This window comes from Numida meleagris, chromosome 3 (assembly GCF_002078875.1).
Source record: "Numida meleagris isolate 19003 breed g44 Domestic line chromosome 3, NumMel1.0, whole genome shotgun sequence".
Lineage (NCBI taxonomy): Eukaryota > Metazoa > Chordata > Aves > Galliformes > Numididae > Numida > Numida meleagris.
In genome coordinates this window covers 6,981,007-6,991,265 of record NC_034411.1, presented here as the reverse complement: position 1 = coordinate 6,991,265, position 10,259 = coordinate 6,981,007, and the positions used below count along the sequence as shown (strand labels likewise).

General features: G+C 51.9%; 1 protein-coding gene and 1 long non-coding RNA gene across 2 annotated transcripts in view; both read left to right on the top strand.

Moving 5' to 3' along the window:
• LOC110397011 overlaps nt 1-1,093 on the top strand; it is a 4,880-nt gene extending 3,787 nt beyond the window's left edge. The window contains exon 2 of the long non-coding RNA XR_002437461.1: nt 746-1,093. This is a non-coding gene — a long non-coding RNA (uncharacterized LOC110397011). The remainder of the gene's footprint in view (nt 1-745) is intronic.
• MEIS1 (Meis homeobox 1) overlaps nt 1-10,259 on the top strand; it is a gene marked incomplete in the record, with an annotated part of 95,798 nt that overhangs the window by 10,412 nt on the left and 75,127 nt on the right.

The following is a 10,259-nucleotide window of genomic DNA, read 5'->3' as shown; positions in this document are numbered from 1 at the left end:
CCTGCGGCCGGGATCGGGATGGGGAGACCCGGCCTCGCCTCCTCTGTATCCGAATTGTAATCCAACAAGTCTAACTAGAAAATGGGTTTCTAAAAGCTCTGGAGTGCTGGGTACATAAAGCTATTTGAGCAAATTACAAGAATCGCTTAGGGGCACGAATGAAATCAACACTTTAATTGCCTCCAAAATGAAGATTTATACCCCATTTTCCCAACGAATCATTATTTTATTAAAGCGAAAGCTAAAGAAACGAAGCTGCATTTTTGGGGGTTGTCGGGGGCGAGGGGGTCCCCGTCCCACGGCCCCCCCCTAAGCCGCACCGAGGAGCGCGGGCGCTGCGCAGGGCCCGCCGCTCTCCCAGGGCACCCCGCGCAAGAAGCGCGCGGCCCCGCGGAAGGGAAAAGGCGCAACGTTGCGCGGCCGAGCCCAGAGCCGCGGGCTTTGCCCGGGGACGCGGCGCCGCCGGGGCCGGCAGGATCTGGGCCCTAATGGGCAGCTAATGGGGTGTTGAGTGCTCGTCGCCGCTGCGGCTAATTAGGATGTCCCCGCGCGGTGCGTTTATTGCGGGAGGTGCGCGGTGCGCGCGGGCTGCGCGCCTTTGTGCTTTTGAGAGTCATAAAAGAGTAAGTATGTAAAAGCTTTTATGATGGGTTTAATTACATTTTCGTATATTGTGGTAGTAAAGGTTACAGTTAACAGGGTTTTTTAATTTATTGGTTTCCCCTTATTTATTCTTCCCTCCTAGGCCCCTCCGTGCCAGCGCCTTTAAGTCCCCCCCCGCTTAATGGAAGGCAGTGACACTAATGCCAGATTTTGCGCAGGAAAGCCCCATAACGCTGGCCATTGTTCGGTGATTTAACTGGCGCGCTGGCCAGAGGTCACTCCAATAGCATCCTTCTCCCGCAGGCGCGACCCCGCTGCCTGCCAGGGTGGGACCCACCGGGCTGCTGCTTCCCGCTGCGCGTCCAGAAGGGAAGGGGCAGGAGTCGGGTTTTTGCTCGGGAGCGGTGAGCTGGGGAGCGTGGCTCCAAACCCCTCGCTGAACCCTTGCGCCCATTGCCGGAGTTTCAAAATAAACCTTTTTTAATCATTAGCTTTTCAAACATTGGCGTGTTTAAATTTTCAACTGTTTGTCGTAGCCCGGAAAGATTTAAAACACAGCTGTTGCGTGATGCAGATGGGAAAAGTCCGTCCTGTGCGAAACCCCAAAGGCCGCCCCACCCGCGCTGCAGGAATTCCGTTTCTTAGGGACTCCAGACCCGCCGAGCGGCTCCCAGGGGCCGGGTGGTGGAAGCTCTTCACCTTGGCTCCCAGGTGCTCGAATCCGAGCTGTAAAATCGCGCTTTTTGCAGATAGGCTTCCCCAGAGCATGCCTGGATAAAGCCCCCCGAAAGCCCTTAAGGAAAGCGGGGAACGGAGTGGCCGCCGCACTCGAAGTGCGTGAGCAACGTGAGATGGCTTGCTGGGGGGGCAACACGGGCTTTGCTTGGGTGAAATAGACCTGTTGAGCGGCGTTACGTGGCAAAATTATAATTGGATCACGCACGAGCCGATTACGTCTGCAGAAATTTGTAAAGTAGAAACGGCAAACGGCCACATTCCGAGAGGGACGCAGGGGGAAATGATCAAAAAATGAACGTGAAATAAGACTTCCTGTAAGAAGGTTCATAACTCAACATTATTTGACTCCACTGTCAGGGAAATGGTTGAAGGATAGTAAACCGATACTGGAGTCGCAGTCATTTTTGTTACAGTCTTAAATGTTTGCAACTGTGGTGTTTTAGATGGCCCTTCTTGGATGATGGTACATCATATATCTATATGTATATCGTAAAGCAAACACTCGCATTTATGCTGCAGCAGATATTTTTAATGCGTGCGGTTGCAGAGTTTCTGCTATCGGCACGCGGGGAGGCAGCGGCGTTTTGGAGGGATGGAAAGGTTGCTTAGAACACGGCGTTCTTTACGAAGAAAGCGCGGTAAACCGGGATGCACCGCGTGGTGTGTCCGAAGGTGGACGGGCTGCTGAGGGCATCGCCTCGCTCCGACTGCAATAGCTCCCCGAAACATTTCAAACCTATCGCTTGTACCTTGCTACAGCCAACGCTAAAATAATGCCTTTGGCGGAGGGGGAAAAAATAAAGGAGGTGAAGGGATAGTGTTTTACTTAGGGACATCTTGGAGGGTATTTTCAAACCCATGTATGGCTTCAAGGGGTGGGAAAAGTTGCACATGTTACTGCCTTCGCTGTGCGTGCTCCCGTATTGGAGGAGCGGGCAGATGCAGCACAGAGGGTGCAAGGCAGAGCTCGGTTCTGCATAATGAAAGTGTTATGGTGATGTGGGACGCGGAGGAGAAGTGGTAAAACAGTGCTTGCAAAGCTCAGAATGGAGGGCTGTCCCCCTGACTTTATGCCACCTTGAGCCAATGAGTCCTTTTGATGCTCTGTTCTGGGGGGGGTTCTTTTTTTGCCTGAGCTGAGCAGGCTGCGTTGAGTAGAAGACAGGGCGCGTTCATTTCTATTCGGGGCCTGTTACCATCAGAAGCACTGCGACTGAAAGCGCGTTAGCAAGATCAGCTTTCCTTTGCCGCCCGTTCCTTAAAGCAAGCAAATACGCTGCTAAAGAGGTGCGACTTTGAATGTATTTTCTTTCATCTGTTATTTCGTCTGAATTCAAGAATCTCTGCTGATTTTTGTTTTTTAGTTTTTGATTTCAAATCATTTGTGAGCCCGAACGTATCCATCCTCACTGCTGGGCATGACATTTGCAGCCTTCCATAGGTGGCGTGCCCAGGCCCAGCTCCCGTATAAAGTTTTCCGAACTGAAGTTCGTGGAGCAGAATTCCAATTCTCTTTTTCATTTCTTTTTCTTTTTCGTCCATCTATTTTCTTGTTGCAAATGTTCGTGAACCTGCCCTGTCCCATTCTCGTAAGCGGGAGCTCGGCGGCGGCGTCGCCGTTGGGAGCGCGGTGCTGAGGCTCAGGTTGTTCTTTTGGGGCAGCTTGGAAGTGAGTGGGGCAAAATGAGCTTTGCTTTAGGTTAGTCCTGGTGGGCGCAGGTTTGATTCTTCCCTCGCTGCCTGTTCGCAGGTAGCAGCGATGGCAGTGGGCTCTGTGCACGCACATGGGTCGCCGGAGCCCGGAGCGGGTGATGTTAGCGCTGAAAAAATCAGATTATAAGGCACTCAATCAAAATGAGTAAGCGTAGGTCGCGCTGATAAACACCGCTTTAAGAAAGCAGCTTAAAACACGGCGAAAATCCAGCACAGCTTCTTTAAATTAGAGAGTCTCTTCTTTGTTTTTGCGTTGCTGCGTTTGGGGTGGTTTTTTTTTTTTTTTTTTTTTTTTTGGTCACATGAGCTCGCAGTTAGGAGCTATCTCGTATAATCTAAACAACTTTCAGAAAATAAAGGCGAGGATTGTTCCGAACTAGTCATTAAAATGGTGGAACGTTGCTGGAGCCGTTCCCCCCGGCCGGGGTTTGTGTGCGAGGAGAGCTGGGTGCGCTGCCGTACCATCGCACGTCCTTGGCGCGTTCCCTCGCTGCCCGGATGCTCGGTTGCTTGTAACAGGCTTTGACTCACCCGGCACATTTGTAAATGAGTGTTTAGGTTGGTTGGTTTTTTTTTTTTTTTTCCTCCCTGCCGTCGCAGCGGTATTTTGGAGAGGGAGACTCCAGCCTCTAATAGAGCACACATTTTGTGTGATTTGGACCTATTTCTGTCCCTGATTAATGACCTGGTATCTCTCCCACCGCTGATATTTTGTGACTCAGCTTCAAGACAACTCCCCAGCCATCGGCTCCCTTCTTAGCTTGGTTGCTTTTCCCTATTTATTACCTGCAAACGAGGGGAAAATAAATCAGATCCAGTCTAGCCTGGGGACGTAGGTGAGAGCGGGAGCCCTGCGGGCCGATGGCTGCGGGAGGGCCTCATTCTGGTGTGGGTTCTGGGCCTGCCTGGGTGCTGGGCCTGGTCTCTGTTAGCACACCAGAGCCCCACCTGCCCCGAGGAAGTGTCCCTCCCCAGCGGGCGGTTGCGTGTTGGCCGTCGCAGGACTGTGTGGAAACGCGGTGGCCCTCGGGGCTGCTCGAATGCTCCTGCTTGGCCGGGGAACTCAGTGGGTCCCGGGGCGCGTCCGCACAAGGACGCTCAGGAGAGGTAAGACAAATTGACTGGGTGTAAAAATAAAGTGCATTAGTTAAAGTGCACTGCGCTATTGTGTGGATGCTCTCATTCAGAAGTAAAGTGGCCGTAGTTCACTTTAGCCTAATCCCCTTTGGAGTAGGCCACTTTTCTTTTCAATGAGAGCAGCCACATCCACTTTTGGTTCGCTCGCCTTTCCCCAGCGGCCTCGTGCCCGGTGCTCCTTCAGGTTGAGAGCAACACTGTTGTAGTGCTGCCTGTAGAACAGAGGGCTGCCGTGGGATCCTCCAACCCTGAGCCCGGGCCTGTGGTTTGGGTGGCATTGCCCGCATGGACGCGGTGTCAGGCTCCCCGTGGCACCAGCCCTCCTCCCGGACCGCTCGTGCAGCTGTTGCGTGGTGAGTTCTACCCATATGTGCTCCCTGCAGAGTTTCTTCCATGTCCACCGAGAAGCAAGCGCTCAAAGACAGCGAGGAAATTGCAATTAACGCTTTCCATCCGATATTTCTAACCGCCACCGGCCGTAAAAACGAAGGACTGCTAGGGGGAAAAAAAAGTAGCGAGACGATTCTGGGAGCTGTTTTGTATCGTGCTTGAAGGTCGCTGAGCTTGAGTTCTCGTTACAAGTAATTTCTGGTGTCTTCTAGAGCTTCTAAGTAACACATTTCTCTACTTGTTACTGGCTAAGCTGTGCTGTGTCGCGCTCTTGCCGCTGCCCGTTCCATTCACAATAAAATTTACAAGGCTCCTTGCGTTAGTAAGCACTTTGCTACTGGAGCCTTTCCTACAAATACCGAATTACGTTTCACCGAAGTATTGTCTTTCCTCTTCAATCGGGGCTGAGGTGAGATGTTTTCTCAAGGACTCTCCCGGCATCTATATGATATTCCCACTCGTGCAGATGATCTCCAAAACTGCATTACTTCCTCCCCCGCCCGCTCACCATTGCAATTCTCCTCCGAGCGTCAATGGGTTTTGCATCGGGCCAGCTAATTTTGTGTGTAGTTTGGCTTTTTCTTTTCTTTCTTTCTTTCTTTTCGTTTTCTTTCTTCCTTTCTTTCTTTCTTTTTTTTTTTTTAATGTAAAGCAAATACGCATCCAACCCCTCTTTGCTGAAGCAAACAGGCCAACAATGAGAGGGGGTAATTATTCATTGGGTTAAAAGAACTGCCTGTTTTAACCTCAGAAATACTGACCGAGAGTAAAGCAACAGCTGATGCCATCACAGTCAGTGCACTGTATTCAAACAGCTGTACAAAATGAAAAGCTGTGGTATTAATCCTGCCATTCACAGTTTATTTAAGTTTTTCAAGCTTCTCTCATATGGGCCTGGCATAAATGCCTAATTATGCCTCCATTAGGGTTCCTGGGCCCTTAATACAGAAAATTATTGTATTTAAAATTTGGAAAGCTGCGGCAGCGTAATGTAAGAGTCTTGCAGTTGGCACAAGTTCAGGGAATGCGACCTTTACCTTGTAATTTTCATTTCATTCAGCCGGTGTTTAAGTTTTTGTCCCTGCGCGTTGTTGTTGTTGCGGAGCAGGTCAGATCACCGCTCGTGTTTTTGAGGCTGGCTTTTAACCAGCTCCATTTAAGGCTGCGGCGCTGTCGGTAGGAGAGGGGAAGAGCGGATTAAAAGCTCCGCTGCTGCTGCTGCTGCTTTGTCTGTCCCATTTGCAAGGGTGCAGGGCCACCGCTGTCTGTGCAAGCAGAAATGGTGGAAAATACTGTCTAAATGCGAGGAGTTTTGTCTCGTTGTCGGAGGGGGTTTTGAAGAGCAGCCTTAGTGTGCGTGGGCAAAAGCACACCGACAGAATTCAGCCCTGCCATGAGCTGGCTGGGACTGCACCCAGTTTGATGAGCTGCGTGTCGGCCCTCGGAGCAGGACGTGGCTGCTGCCACAAGAAGCCATGCCGGGGACTGAGGAGGTGGCATCTTTGCCTTTGGTTTTAGGATCGAGGCAGGGAGGGCCCCTCTGCTCCCAGCTGCGGGCACTGGGATGCTCTGTGCCGTGCTGGCCTCAGCCCTGAGCTCTTTGCTGGCCCTCGAAGGTACCCTGTGTAGATGGGTTGGCCAGGTATTTTTTGATGAGGGAAGTGTCCTCGTGATTGGAATCTAAAAAATATCCTTCATTTTGGGCTGCAGTGTTGAGCTGGAGATGGCTGAGAGCAGTGCAGTGATGGCAGAGGGACAGGGTGGAGAATGCAACTGCTGTTGGCACAAGGAGCAAGCAGAGTGTGGGTGCTCTTCCCAGGCTGTCCCTGAAGCTTTGGGGCAAGACAACAAGTTGTTTGTGAGTTCCGATTTTCTGCTTCTTGTTCTGTATCATCGGGTAGGGCTGTGCAGTGTAGCTGTTGGTATCTTAGTTTATCTGTCACATGGTGATAGCAAAGTATAGGATTTATGTGAGGCTAAGAAGTGGTATGTTAACAGAAATTCATGATTTCACTTTGCTCGTAGTTTACAAAAATAGCGTGAAGAAAGCAAAACGCCTCCATTTTGGTGCCCCTGGGAAAGAATCGGCTGAACCTACAGCCTGACAGTGGAAGTTGCTTTTGGTTGCTTCGCGCTTTGGTTTTGGCCCCTTCTGCTGTCTTTCGCATTTTAAACGTGATGTAAATATGGGTTGAAGGAAGTGGCAGCACCCTCTGAGACTCCTGCAGAAGGAGCAGGGCTGCGTGGCTGGCCAGGAGCACTAGTGGGGTGGTGGCCAGCCCGTCCATCCCAAGGTGCATGGGGATGCCGAGCCCAGTAAGACGGCTACGTGGCCACAACCCTGCTCGCTTCCCACACCCACCCCGGGAGGCACGGCCAGGCCTCGAGGACCTCCCAGCCCAACTCTTTGGGGTGGTTCTGGAAGCCAGCCGCGTGCTTCCCAGCCATCCCTCAATGAGCGGGTAGAGGCGGCGGGGAGCCACGGCCGCTTTGGGCTGGAAGCCTCCCCACTGCGCGCCCGCTGCCCGGGGACGGTCGCCACTGTGGCCGGCAGCTCCTTGGCGTGTGGCTTGCTCCTGCCTGGCTGCGAACGTGGCGGGTTGTGAAATGGTAGAGCGCGGAGGAGCTGGTCCGGGGAAGGGTTTGGACATGAGCGTTGGAAAATGTGAATCACGGGGATTCCAGTTGTAAGCCTCCTGCAGATAACGGGCAGCACGTACCCGAGTGCGTGACTCGCCGAGCGCCTTCGAAAACAAGGCGGCGCCCTCGAGATTAGGCGTACGGGCTGTAATCAGGAACACATTGCGTACCCAGCACGGCCTTTGCAGGTATGGGATCCGTTCAGAGGGGAAGGTGTAGCTGGAGAGAAGCTCGTGACGTCGCAATTTAATTTTTGTGTCTGAGCTATACCGCGATGTGGGCGCTCTCTTGAATCCTGCTCACAATGCGCTGTGATCAAAATATGCTGACTCCGAATCGCGTCTGTTGTCACTTAGCTAAAAGACCATTTGATGGCCGTGACATGCACTCGGCGTTCTCGCTGGCGATGGGGCTGGAGGGAAGCGTGGCTGTGGTGGAGCAAGGCTGGCCCAGTGCCTTCCCTCCCCGGCAGCTGCAGTTGGGGTGCCTGGGCAGAGCGCTGCTGTCGTGCATGTCAGGAATTTTTGTAGGGGGTGCCCCGACGGTGTAACTTTCCCTTCCCAAAAGATAACCGCCCCCAGAGATCTGCTGGGAAGATGCTTTGGTTTTTTGAGGCATGGCTTGGAAATGTGGCTTTCTGCTCTAAGCGAAGTGGTATGCCTGAGCCCAGATGTGCAGTCTCTCTGAAGTATGCGGCTCCCTGTGGGTTGCTGGCAGGGAAAAGGGTGAGGGGTGGCTGCTGGGAGAGCTGAGTGCATCCTCTCGCCCCAAATCCACCTGCAGATCTGGATGGGGGCCTTGCTGGGTTTCCCACAACCTGCGGAGTCTCAGCCGAAGCTGGGCATCTGGCAAATCCCCGTCTAAATGGCATTTAACATGTAAAGGCAATAAAAGGAAGGGAAGGCAGACGCTCGTTTGCTGGCTAAGTGGAGAGGCATTATTCCTGTTTACACCTTTGGAGGAGTCATTGCATGAAATATTGAACAGGAAACTCTGTTTGTCTCAGAAGGCCTTTTTCCTGGTCTAGAAAGACACTGAAAATGCTCCAGTCCTATTGAATTCAGTAGGAGCTGGGGAGAACTACTGCACCTAGAGACCCTGCACACTGTCAGTGCTGTCTGGGGCTGTCCTCATGCATGTTTTTGCAGGATACTAGACACTCTATTTAGAAAAAAAAGACTTCGTGGAGCAGTGATTTTATCCACCCTGCCTGCAAAGCTGTATTTCCTTGTGCCAAGAGAGAGATGGGGATTAATGCTATCTAGCGATAGGGCCCTTATCAAAGGGAGGAGACGGGTTTACACTGCAGGGTTGCTCGAAATAGAAAGGACTAGTCACAGTTTGCTGTGTGGGAGATGCACACCCTGCACAGCACGTGGTGAACCTAGCTGGGCAGGCAGTGCTGGCCGTGGAGCCACGATGCACTAGAAAGGCCGAGGCATGGCCAACCCAAAGCAGGGCGTGCTGCGAGGCTGGGGGTACCGGTACCACGCTGCTCGTGGCTGCTGTCTCATCCCTGCACCTGGGTAGGATCAGCAGTGAGACGCGATAGCAGGACTGATGGAGAGAGCTGGGGGTGCCTGCTGGAAGGTCTTTGCCTTTGGTCCCTTTGGGTGAAGTGTTCTCTCTGTGAAAATTGTCAGAAGAAGTCCCAGTCGCTTCCCGTTGCTCATCCACTCTGATATTCATGTTGGTACCCTCTCTCATTTCGTTCTATTGGTTTGTCTCTCGGAAATGTTCCTGTGCAGCATGCTGCACTCACAGGGACGTTCTTATGTCTCTTTTTTTCTGTGACACTGTGAAGTAATGGGAGTCAGCAAAGAGCCTTATCCTCACTGAAATAGGGGGAAACTAAAGATAGCAACTTGTGACTTTTCCTGGGATAGGAAAGGAATCCAGGTCAGTGCCAATACTTCTGTGCAGAATTCCTTCTGGTTTTTAGTTCACCAGGCCCTGTTACTCCCAACACTGTGAAGGTGTCCATGTACACAGCAGTCTTGCTTGCTGTGCTGCCGAGCTGCAGGACTAGTTCTTATGTGTCTGTCACTTGGATGTCCCTATTTGTGCAGGCATGGAGCACCTCTTCTCCGTGCAAACCTGGTGGTCGTGCCTTTGCTGTGGCTTTGTTAACTTTTCCCTCTGAATCACAGTGGTGTGAAGCAGCTTGCAGCAGGGTTCCTGGCGCTAGAAGGCATCTGTCTCACAGTAGGTTGAGGTCCTGCATGTACCCTTGGTTTGTTTTGCACTGCACGGGATGTGCAGGGCAGGAGGTTGATCACTGGCCTTGGTGAGCCCACTAGGAGATGTTCGAGGGGCACAGGACCTGGGTCAGGGAATCACAGCGGTCATGGTTGTGGATTTCATGGTCCTCCAAAGCCCAGGCGTGACAGAGAATGGCATAAGCAGTGTACGTGCGGGGAATGTAGTTTCACTCCTGCTTTTCAGTCTGTGCATGTCAAGCTTTTCTTCCCAATGAAAAGAGAGGATTCTAAAACTTCCTTCCACGCTGGATGGGGAGCAGGCTGTGTGAGGATTCTCACTAACCCTGCCCTCCAGAAATGAAGTGGGATAGAGCTTGTGGGTTGCAAAGGCCAGCTCCGTCCATCACGCAGCTCGAGCTCCAGCAGCAGAGCTATGGATTAGACACTTAGGGTATCGAGCAGTTGTATTGAGTGCTTCATCCCAGTGAGGCTGGGGACACAGTACGACCCAGCTGATCAAATATGCAAAAAGCAAACCTTTGCTAATTAGGCGAGCTCCGTTTGCAGGAGGTGGGTGCGATGACTTGACGAAGCAGCCCCTCTCCCCTTGAAGTTCTGCCCCGTAGGGAGCACAGATATTTCTTCAGAGGGTGGTTGGCTGCCCTTGAGAGGACTGTGGGAAGGTTTCTGAAAGGGAGGAGTTTAACAAAATCCGAAGAACGTTTCAAGCATAACATGTTCCTTCATCTCTAATGAATAAGTATTTAATTTAGGAAAAGAAAATAAGATAAAACTTCAGAAGGAAAACAATAAGCCCCAATGATGCTGACAAATTGC